Below are 12,001 nucleotides of genomic sequence, written 5' to 3' on the forward strand. Positions count from 1 at the left end.
ATTGTCCCGACAGATTGGTTTCTCTGGAGGCAGCAGAAACAACTAAAAAGGAATGTAAATGATCTCTGACCAATGACTTTTGTCTTGTTGTGGTTTCTGGTACAGTATCTGCGGCTTCTTGTTCAGTATGGTAATGAGTGTGTGCACAGCAATGTGTTCAATGTGCACAGTGCTGAGAGATTAGAGAGTGAAGGATGGCATGGGACATGTCAATATGGATCTGCGGTGATCAAAGGAGGCTGTCTCCTCTGGACACAAGTCTGGGTTGGGTTACAGCAAAGGAAAAATGTGAAGTGCTTTCTAATGTGTTTGCTCTGTATTCCCTGCTCTAGGATCACTGCAAATGGAAGAACATCTTCTTCCCTAATAATCTATTTCCGGCACGCGGCTCCCCCAGTAAGCATATTAAAGTTTTGTTTGAAGTACAGGGTTTGTTAGGAAAACAGACTTGCCATTGTTTAAAGCAGTAATAATCATGAATGCTGCTTAAATGCCAAAGTAAGGCTACGTGCGTATCTTTGCTCTGACTAGTTATCAGCCATGAATCTTGTACTTGGGTAATTATTAGAGGTTTCTTTCTAAAAGGGATGATTTACTTACTCTATATCCTTGCCAGATATTCTTAAAAAAAAAAGTGAATTTGAATTTTACACATTAAGTAGGGCATGTTCATTTCTCTTCTGCCTCTGCCCTCTTTTGAGTTATGAATCCCTTCAGTGAGTAATGAGCAGTTGGCAACTTTTATGCATAAGAAAAGAGATTCAATGAATTCCAAATACATGACATGGGTGCTCCTTTTCCTACGTAAAAAGTATAATACTTTTATGAATTGAGCCCAGGACGATCTGGCATTAAATCACTGCCTCCTTTCTTCTCTGTGCTCTGACTATTTACGCTCAGGGGACACGCAGTCGTAATGTGTTGTAAATTCAACAGAACTACTAATTATAAAACCTACCGTACAAAAATAGAACAAAGGGTGGAATTAGAGCCAACAGGAGCAGAACCAGCATAGTGATCCCAGGGAAACAGTCTGGACTGGAAGGCAGGTGATTCGATCCTCATCTGGGATTAACTAGCACAGCTCCCTTGCTCCAGATGATTTACAGCACAGCAGGCCCAGCTCCTCTGCAGCTCCGGGCGGTGGGCGCCAGCAGGGCTCCTGGCCTCCTGCTTCCCATTCCCTCTCCTGAGGGGCTGAGCAGCTCCCATCAGTGCTGTGAGAATGAGAGCCCGTAGGAAAGGAGCAGCAGCACTTCTGGTCTTGCTCAGTGGCTCGGCAGGGCTTGCAAGGGCTGCAGAGGATTTTCACTGATGGAAAGGTTTTGCAGCACTCAAAAGCCAGCAGTCATGCTGGGAATCGTGCTGCTGGGCACTGAGCTGAGCCTCCGCAGCACCACGGGAGGGAGGCCCAGCTAACACAAGCTTCAGGGAAAGAAGCGTTCAAACAAGCAACTTTGGGGTGTCAGCAAGAAAAGGGCTCGATAGAGGTGCTTTTTTTCCTCCTAGCTTTCCTAATCATCTGCTCCATTCAGAAGCGAACAATGTTAGGGTAAAATACAAATTCTAGAAAGGTAAAATATGCAAAGATACACTGGTGTGTTTTGTAGGTGAAAAGCTCGTGCTTCTTCCCCATTTCCAAGCATTAAAAGGCACCGTGCGAACAACAGAGGCAGAAGGATGCATACAAGTTGGCTGGTACATCCATCAGAACACCTCCTGCACCCTGCCCGTGGACGGACACTGAGCTGACAGTGGGTTAGAGAAAGTAACTTATGCCTTCATTCTGTTAAGTGTCTTTAAAAATAGTTACATGGCAGTGAGACTTACAAAGAAGCATTCCTGGGATGCTCTGAGCTTTAAAAGAACCAGGAAAATTACCTTCGTGGATATTAAAAGCAGAAAACGATTACTGTTCATCTTGCAACTTTCTCTGCAGGACCAAATCTCCCCCCTTGCTTCCCTGACAGACCTGAGAGTCCTGTGCAGGCAGAGAACCCCCATCTACATTGATAAGAGGTGATGAATGAAATGGCTATAACAGAAAAGAGAGAGAGCATAACTATTAAGAGCCTCAGCCATTGCCTCAGACAGCCACAATAAAAGCACAGCTAGCATCAGCTCTGCCTGGCAGAGAAGGAAGAGTTATTGCCCCATGCTGTTTGTCCCACCTTTGCCACAGCAGCGTCCAAACCACTTCTGCACCATGGTTCAGCCTCTGCACTAATGTGCAGGTTAACCATAAACAATTTCATTTCACTTTAAACCTCTGTGCAGTAGGAATCAGTGGCTCAGCAGCTAATGCACAAATGGCTCAGTTGACCATGCAGTGGGGACACAGCAGACAGCTGAGGGCAGTGACCCCATCACTCAACCTCAGCTAATCTGTCCCCATTTGCCAGAGCCAAGAAAGAAGACAAAAAAAAGAGAAAGGGCTACTGTCTGATGTCCCTTACAGTTCAGCACCACACGTTCAAAAAATACCCAGTCCTCCAAAATCAGAAGAGACATCAGAAGTTGCAAAATTAAAAAGCATTTCTGGATTCTCAGCTAAATACCATAAGCCCATGGGATTTTGCTGCGACTCTGAACCAAAAGCCTTCTTCCCAAATTGCCTGCCTTGTCACGTAGCCTAGCTTTTGGCAGAGGAGGTGCTGCTGAACGAAGCGTAAGTGCACAGATCATACCCGAGTGTTGGCTGTGTGGCACATACACAACCCATTGCTCTCTTTGCAAAGCAGCTTCACTTCAGAAATGTTATATACTGTGACAGCAGCGATTGAATAAAGCCATTTTAGGAGCACAATGAGAAGCGTGCAGGCACAGGTCCTCTGCAAACAGAAATGCGTGGCTCACCTGGAAGCTGCTTTGATACCCCATACAGGCGGATGATCCTGTAACCTGGGTGTGCCGTGTCATGCCTTATCAACCAGGCCAGTCCCTCTGTGCTTCTTGTAGCCTTCCAGCCACCCACTTGGTCCCACCTGCCCCACTGAGCAATCCTGGCACAGGACCTCCTGCTGTGTGCAGGCAGGCATGCGTGATTCCTGGCATGCAGCAAAGCAGCAGTGCCACATAGTGCTCTCGGTCACACAATGCGGACCTGAACTAGCCCAAAGCACTGCAGTTCCCCTAGATCTCCATGATCCAGATGGAGAACCCCATTATTTAAATTTGCCATCCACTCAGCATGACTCCCCTGCTTGACCACCTGAAAACTTCAAACGGGCTCAGAGAAACCCATGCCAGAGAATTACTTTCTCAGCAACTGCTGCTCATTATTCCATTAAAAACACTCCCTCTTTACCATTTGAATTGCCAAATTGCCATCAATTTCTATGCTCCCTTTTGTATCAAAAGTCGGTTGCTGTAGCACAGATCAGCTGCACAACCTCTTCCTATTTCAGCTTCTTGATGCTGCAGGCCCCTGCTCCAATTCCCTTTGCTCTCTGCAGGCTGGAGAACTGTGCCCTGGTGGAAATCCACTGCCCCATCATTGCTGCTTGGAAAAGTCAGGCCACTGAGCTCAGTTCACAGCAGTTTGACAGAGACATCAGCTCTCTTACAGAGGAAAATAATACCCAGTGTGAGCAAAAGTGGCACCACCTGGTCCTAAGTGAACTTTTCGGCGTGCCCTGAAGGTCAGACCCTGCTGGACTCCAAGTCAGCAAATGCTGCAGCACACACAGCTGTAAAAAGAGCACTGTGCCAAACCTCTCTGTTGGGTGCAGCTCAGGACCTGCAGGCAGATCTCCATGGAGGGTTTACTGAGGCAGCCACCTCTCTTCTGCAGCACTGACAGGCGGCGGGGCTGTGAAGGAATAAGATCTCTCTTCTCCCCATTGTGATCAGCAGCTTCTCAAATCTCGAGCATTTATTCCAGCGACCAGCCTTCAGTAGCAAATGGCTGCAGTTTTGATGTTTAATGTTGCAGGGATAGCAGTAGGCAGCTTTTCCTGTTTTCAGCTCTTTTAGCACACTGTTTTGCCTAAAGCAAAATATGGTTTCAAGCAGTCTCACTCCGCTGGTACTTTCTCCTTGCCTCAGCTAACAGCACTGGTGTATGTATTAAAGATGCTGCAGCAGAGGCTGATGCTACAGGGCTCGATCACTTATTTCAGATAGTCAGCAATCCAACTTTTTCAAAATGCCCTTTTTATACAAAAGAATTCTTTTTTTTCTTCTTCTTCTTCTTCTCCTTTTGTCTTACAACTCAATTTCAAAGCTTGCAAAAGTTGGGAGGGAGAGGAGGGCCAAGCAACTGATTGAGACATCAGCATAAGGTGACATTTTAGGAAGACTGTCAATATGCCTCCTTAAAGAGACACCACTGTGTTACTTTAAGTGACTGGGTTTGCCGAGATTTCTTTAAGGTTGACTTAAATGTCAGATGCCATTAGCTCTGGAAGTTCAAACAGGCTACCACAGTGAGCAGTGAAGGTTGAAAGGGTCACAGGTAAGCAGAGCCATGCTAAAACACTGCCTATGTGTAGGAAGCACTTCCGCAGCAAAATAGAAAGCCAGGCACTACAGATAGAGAAATTACATTAATGCCTTCTCGAATACTACACCTGGTTAAATTAATGTCTCTGCAAGATCTGCCTCCCTAGCTGAAGTCTTACTGCTCTCCTCATCCGCATGTAAGGGAAAAATATGTTTGCATTAAAACTTCAGAACATGTGTGTGTCTTTGAGGATAAGAAAAGCGAGCTATCGATTAGCAATTGACAAATGCAATAGAAATGTTATACGGGCCAAGAAAGACCCATACATAATTTATAGCTGTGCCAAATATGAGTGACAGCAAACAGCAGGAGGCTTGAGCACAATATTGATTACTTTAAAAAACTGAGAAAGGCACCGTGCTGAGGACTGGGAGGATAAAGAGGAGAGGCAACAAGCAGAGAAAACAGGAGCAAAGCCATTAAGGACGTTGTGCTACCAGACACTGCCAGACTAGGAAACTGAGGAGACAGTCAGGTGGAGAGCACTGCTTTCTCCTTTCCAATCAATAACACCATGTCAAAACATAAAATGCATGCTTCTGCTCTTAAGTAAAATGTGTCTAAGATTTTTAAAAGCATTGATTCAAGAAGGATCAATGAAAATCTAGGCGTATTTTCCTGTGCAAAAAGGGGGTAATAACACTTTGCAGATAATCACACAACAGAAGAGATTTCCAATGCTGGTTATAAATGTCCTATTTATATTACAATCTTTTTGTCAGTAGAGGTTAAGAATAGTAGGTCAAGGAGCTGCGCAGTATTTCAGGAGGCAATGCAGGTATGTAAACGAGGGAGCACAGGATTCTTTAAAAGATGAGTTTAAAGACTGGGTTGATCTTGAGCAGGAGAAACTGTGAAAGGTGAAGCATCTCTAACTACCTCCAGCCCCACTTCTGAGCACTTCTAGGTGCTTCTTCACCAGCAGGTTCAAAACCTTGACTCGAGAGCAGCGCTCAACTGAGAGACAATGAATGAACGTGCCACGCCAGGCTCTTCCTGGGGATACAGGCTTCCTTCAGCAGCCGCCCAGCTGTGAGCTCCTGGCCAGGCTGGGGCTGGTGTCAAAATGTCTCTGCTATTGCAGGGATTCCAGCCAAATTTGTTCTAGCAATTCTTGTACCCCAGAAGCGTGTTTGGTGGTTGAATAAACAATGCTCTTCTAATTAAGCAAGCCATGTGAGGAGAATTACAGCTACAATTAAACTTTTGCTTGACGATGTTCTGGCCAGCACAGAAACAGTGCTAAAGACAAAAAAACAGAAAACACATTCGTAACTGGCATCATCTTACCAGTATGGAGAAAGAGGACCATCAGAAAAAGCACAAAGCAAATCTAGACTCTTAGCTGCCCAGCTCTCCCTCAGAGAGAACCAGTTTTCCTGCCTGAGATGAGGGTAAAGCTGCGTACTTCTAATGCACAAGGGGCAACTGTACAATCAGTGAATTTTAAGATGCTGTAATTATGAATTAAACAAGAGAGTTCAGCAAAACAGATCATGACAACAAAAAGAGAATAGATAAAAAGCTTACCCATATCCTGGGCTCACTTACAAAATGCCAGAAGAGTAGATCTCCAGAAAAGATCCTTCCCCCCTGGCAGTCAGTTCTTAAACAGGTCTAGCAGGGGTGAAGCCTGGCTCCACCTCTTCCTGCAGCACAGGTGAATTGCCTTCACCTGTGCTCCTCTGCCTGCCTCATTGCTCACCTCAGGTGATCAGTCAGAGGTTCAGGCCGTGACTCAGCAGTTCCCATACAGCAACAGAAAAATGAGTACCAGACATGCATCTGGTGATGTAAAAGGTCCCTCAGCAATGGATGTGATGCCCTGGGGAAGCTGCCCTGGTACCCACATGGCACACCACAGTGCTGCCTGAAGGTACCAGAGCTGGGTACTTCTGGGCACTGCAATCATAGTGACATGGCTTCTGCCTCCTCAGCTGGCCCAGGGTTCTCTGTGCAGACCTGCACTATGTTGAATGCTGTCCCCAAAAGAAACATTACTGCTGCTGGCTGCAAAGCAGGGCACTGGGTCTGCAAATGTCTCTCTTGCACTGTGGGTTCTTCCTTGGAGTCCTCAGGAAAGCAATGATGGCCTTTGCGTATCAGACTGGAACATGGGAATGGGGCACCATGGCAAGGGAAAACAAAACACTCCCTTCATTGAAACAAAAAGCTTTGGAATAGTTTAGAAGAGCACCAATTCCAAGCCATGACCTAACAGTGAATCTCATCCTTAACTGCAAACGTAGACTTTTCTTTTTTAAGCAGGTGAAAATTTCTCTTATATATTAAAGTTATTCCACAGATATAGGTGGATGGCAGAAGATGAAGGACAAGAAGAATTGGTTATGACCCGCACAAGAAGCAGCATGTATGCAAGTCAACGGAGTAGCTGCAGAAACTTTCTTACAGCATGTAAGTGCATTTTCTCTCCTATTCAAAGGCATATTTTTCCCTAACAATGCAATATTTCACTGTCCCAAGCATTTACATGCCCCTGAAGTTCTAATAGCGATGCAATAATTCCTTGGCATCAATAAAATATATTCCTTTTGAGAACTCCTGCTGTTTCCCTCATCATCGGTAAAAACCGAAAAGCCTTACAAAAATAATTATTTTGCTGCACACTGTTTTTCATTTTTGATAGAATCTTAACTGCAGACTTCTCTGAACGCACATCTAAGAAAACCCTTGTCATTATTTTCACTGACCTGAGTAATTAGGTACGAGGCAGAGCCCCCTGCTTCCCCATTGGTGAGGCACAAGCACACTCAGCAAGTTTCCCCTCAAGCAGACAGCAGAAAAGAGGAGTGCTGGGGAAGGTGTGTGGCAGAAGGCAGCGGGCTGCAGCCGGAGCACCAGGATGGGACAAACAGCCCACAGTGGGCCGTGGCAGCCCCTGACACCAACTGCAGTGGGTTCACAGCGCATAGCCTGCACCGTCTCTCCTCCTTTGTTCATTTGCTCATTTTGGTCACTGCTGCTCGTCCTCGCTGGGATTTTCTCTGAGTGAACAAATCTGGTCTCTTTGCCTCAATTTTTATGCTAGTATTATGAAGATGCCATTTGCCCCTTCCCTTTGAAGGGCTGTGGAGGCGATCAATCAGGCAGTGATACACCCTGCTTTCTGTAATCTCCCCAACTAATTAGCTCCCAAGCAGGCACCGTGCCGCACAGCAGATCCCCCGGCCTCACCGTTGAGAACAGCGGGTGGGAGAATAGCTGCACACACTGCGTCCCCTGCTTGGCCCTGTGCTGGAACTGCTTGTGACACTAATTGATCGGTGCCAGTTGTGTGTGATGATGGCTGAGATGCACACAACCCACAGGGAAGCTGTTCAAAGCCCCGGTAATGAGTAATCTATTGCTGCCTGAAAGCATGACGGGGGCTTTGAATTGTGCTGCTACCTGGGACAGCCAGGCCTCTGTCCTCTCCCAGCGTTAGAGAGATGAATCATATTTAACCTGTTTGAATTTTATGGTAACGATCTGGGGAAGAGACGGAGACGACTCACTTGCAGCTGTTTGGAGGCAGGGCAGAGGGGCTGCATGTACCTGCAGGGACATGCAGCAATACCAGCATGCCAAGGGGCTCCCACTTGCTGCCAGTGGGAAACCTGCGCATTCTGCTCTGCTGGCAGCATTGCTCTGTGCATGGAAGCCCCAGCAGCAGGAAGCAGCAGGGTGTGCATGGGCTCCCTTCATCCTGCTGACCTCGGGCCGAATCAGCAGTGCTAAGGTGGTGCACTGAAAACACAGAGGGGACAGCATTGAATGGCAGAAGTATCACGGGTGCAGCTCTCCTCTGTGAGCACTGTTCACAGTTTGCCTTCATACTCAGAGCTGATGCAGCTTTCTCAAGCAATATGTGGTTCTGTTAAATGATTTATACAGCATGTGTTGTGGCAGACACTGACATTACAAAAAACTGCTCTGCAAACTAGCACAGCGATTAAAAATAGCAACAAAAATATACGACTGCAACCTAGAAATGCTCCCATCAGCGTCCTAAAATACCTGCATCACCGTGGATACCTCCAGCAAACACTTTAAAATACTTAAGATGATACTTCAGAGTATCATCATTTCAGGAATTGCTGCTTTGGGGAAGGAGAGGTCTATGCTTCTGGGAAGCTTTGCAGTGTCATCACCAGAGCAAGAGAGAAGCTAAATGTGTGCAGGAAATATCAGCCTCTTGACTGCAGCAAACACCTCCATGCAGAAAGCATTGCAGCTTTTCTTGCCCTGCCTTGGCAAAAGCTCAGCATTAAAACAAACACCACTCTTACCTAAAAACTCTCCTTGGAATGACAGAGTCCACGCTGCGTTCCTCACTGCTAGGTGGGATGCCTGCATCAGTGACATCCCAATTTGTTCAAATAACAAAACAAATCGACCGCCATTAAATTCTACTGCTGGTTAATACAAACAGTGACTATTTACTGTAATAAGCCAAATGCTACCTTGCTTAAGCACACGCTCTGAGTTCTGGCCAAGCGCTCAGCACAGAGGCCATGCACACAGACCCAGGTGCTCACACTCCCCATCCCCAGAGCGCAAACGCAGCCCTGGCTGAGGCAGCGCAGGCATTGGGACTGCCAGGCCCAGGGACAGCTGGCCCAGAGCTGAGACACCCCAGCTACACTCACATCCTTTCCAAAATGCGTTTTCTGCTCCCAGAGAATCACTGCAAAGAGACTGGTGTGTTGGGGAATAAGAAACCTGGATCTTAATTTCTGCTCAGCAGATGTTCTGCTGATAGCAAAGCAATGGGCAGCCATTTTATCAGCCATCGCTTCTGTTTCCCCTTTCTTGACACTTCTAAACTAAGCTTTTTCTCCCTTTTGGGTTAGGCTTTCCAGGGCAGGAACTCTTTCATTCTGCACTGAGACTCAGTTCAATGTAGCCCAAATCCATTTGGACTTCACTAAACTGCTGTAACAAACCCAGTTGGATTAGGAACGAACAGCTCTGCTTTCTGAAAACAGATGGTTTCAGACTCCAGAGTTTGGTCGGGTACTCAGTAAGGAGCTGCTGAATAGCTTATTGAAGACTCAGATGGAAAACAGAAACTTCTATAACCACAAGCTGCATAAGACAATACACATAACTTGTTGAACTGAAAAATGTACCATCTTTATCATTTTAATGATGATTTAGCAAAGTGGATGTTCCAGACCCCACCAAACATCTTACTGTCGTTTCTATGCATTTGTACAGAGCTATAATGATGACTAGCTATGTTCTTGACGTTTTTTTAACCATCACATACATTTCTGTTCCTGGTGCTGTGTATATCGCTGTAGGTAGATTTCGGATTAGCACACCCCTGGTTAAACTGCTCCAGGTTTGCTTCCTAAAAGAGGAGCTTTCAGAAAAAAAGCCATTCTCGAAATAGCATCACAGCAGTACTGTCTGTAAGCATCCCCAGAATTATTCTGCCTGTTATTTAATTAGCTCAGACAAAGGTTGCAGAGTGCACAGAAATCTATCAAGGGATCTGCAGTAATATTTGGAGATCATTTCTTTTACTGCTTTATCATTAAAGTCTTATGTACTCTTGCAATTGATAGAAGCAATAAAACATTTCTAGAAAAAAAAAAAAAAAAAAAAGAAGAAGAAGAAACAAGAAGTAATATACATGAAATAAGCCCTTCTCATCTTAAATTCTGCCAGCACAGCACCCATGGCATCATTTAACAGTTTGCTGGGTCTGGTGTACAGATCGCACTCCATGGATCATGACAAAGTACTGAGATCTAAACACATTTCCTCTATTTATCCCGGCTGGAAAATCTAAATTGAGCTGTTCGAGTGAGAGAGAATATATCACTGTTTAGTTCACAAAAACTGCACCTTTGTGCTTCTCAACAGTTTCTCTGAACATCAATCTGGAATGCTACATCAAATAAATAAGAATATTTCAGAAAGAGACGTTGCAATTAAAAGAAACAGAGTTGTGATCGTACGTGGGTAAAATTATCTGTGAAAATGTTTCTGCATTGCACACATTTTAAGTGACCTGAAGAGGAAACCTGAGTACAGTGAAAAGGTAAGTTTGCCATTGCTTCACAGGCGTCCAACAACCACATCTGCCTGCAGGATCTCTGCACTACGCACAGTAAGGAAAACAGTAAGGAGATGCATCGTGTCACTGGCGCTCTCACCCAGGACGCAGTAGAAAACACGTAACACTGGTCACTGGGGTGGTTGAAGGACTCATTTCTTTTTTAAAATGAGCCTCTTCAGGGAAAAGACAAACACTAGGTGAATGAGAGGGGAATCTGATTCGGTACGATCATTATTTCCCCATTAGCGTACCCCAGAGAGGGCCCAGTTTAGCTCTTAGCTTCTGGGCTGAGCTCTCAGATAGAAAAGGCCCACAAACCCTTTTTTAACCCCCATAAATTGGATCTGATGTAATCAAAGTACTATAAATATAAATAAATATAAAAACCCAGCATGGCCTTTCGAAGGATTCAAGTCTTGTTTAATTTTACTTTTAAGAAGTCGGCTGAGTGATACGGCATGCAGAGCTGAATGCCACCAGATGACATGCTGCTAAGCTAGTTAGGAAACTTTTGTCAGCAGCTATCTGTACTTTAAAAGAAGTTCAATCAAATACCAGCAGCAAGCACAGCAGCCACAATTCATCAATGACAAAATGTTCAAATATTGTTGTCCTGGAAGTCAAAAGCCGTTCTGCAGCCCTGGCAGGACAAGCAGGAAAACTCAAACAATGCGTAATCACGATTAAGTCAATTAATTGTAGACATGTGAGCAGAGATGCTGCATCAGCAGATAGCTTCCTGATTTTGAAAGGTAGTAGGGACAGAAAGAAGCCCTTGTCAAGCTGTTTTAAACAGAGCAGACTGGAGAGCAATCTGCCAATTCGCAGCACTAACAACTAGCAGCTCTGTAACGCTCAGGACTTTCTCATGCTTACTCAATGCCAAGTCACTGATTGCAGCCAGGATCCCTACTCTCACACATAAATCAAAGGCCAGCGTGTATATATACAAAATGAGCCCCTCGCCCTGCATTTGACATCAGTGCTACTTTTCTTACATTTACTGCCTTTTTTTTAAAACGAGGAGCCAGCTGTTGAAATCTGGACCCAATTCATCTCAAGTGTGAAAGATCATGTCAAGTGCAGGCAATGATTCACAACAGGAAGAAGGACACTGTGATTTCCCAACTATCTGATCAAGTTCTAGGCAAATGACTGATGTTAGATACTGGATTATGCATTTTTGAAAGCATGCCATAAGAAAGCACAGCTAGCAACTGAGCACACAGCTGAGTAGGGACATATGGATAAGGTCTCAGTGCTCGTTCTTTCTGGAAAAATCATAGCTGAAGAGCATGGAAGAGAATAAAACAATGTTTTTTTCAGTGCAATCTCTCTGAATTTAGTAAGAAATACCCTACACATATATTCAAACACACACACAAACCCTATCTTTCATGACATCCCCAAATGGGGCTTGTGAATGT

This window comes from Lagopus leucura, unplaced genomic scaffold (genome assembly GCF_019238085.1).
Source record: "Lagopus leucura isolate 7727_CA_CO unplaced genomic scaffold, USGS_WTPT01 Super-Scaffold_100017, whole genome shotgun sequence".
Lineage (NCBI taxonomy): Eukaryota > Metazoa > Chordata > Aves > Galliformes > Phasianidae > Lagopus > Lagopus leucura.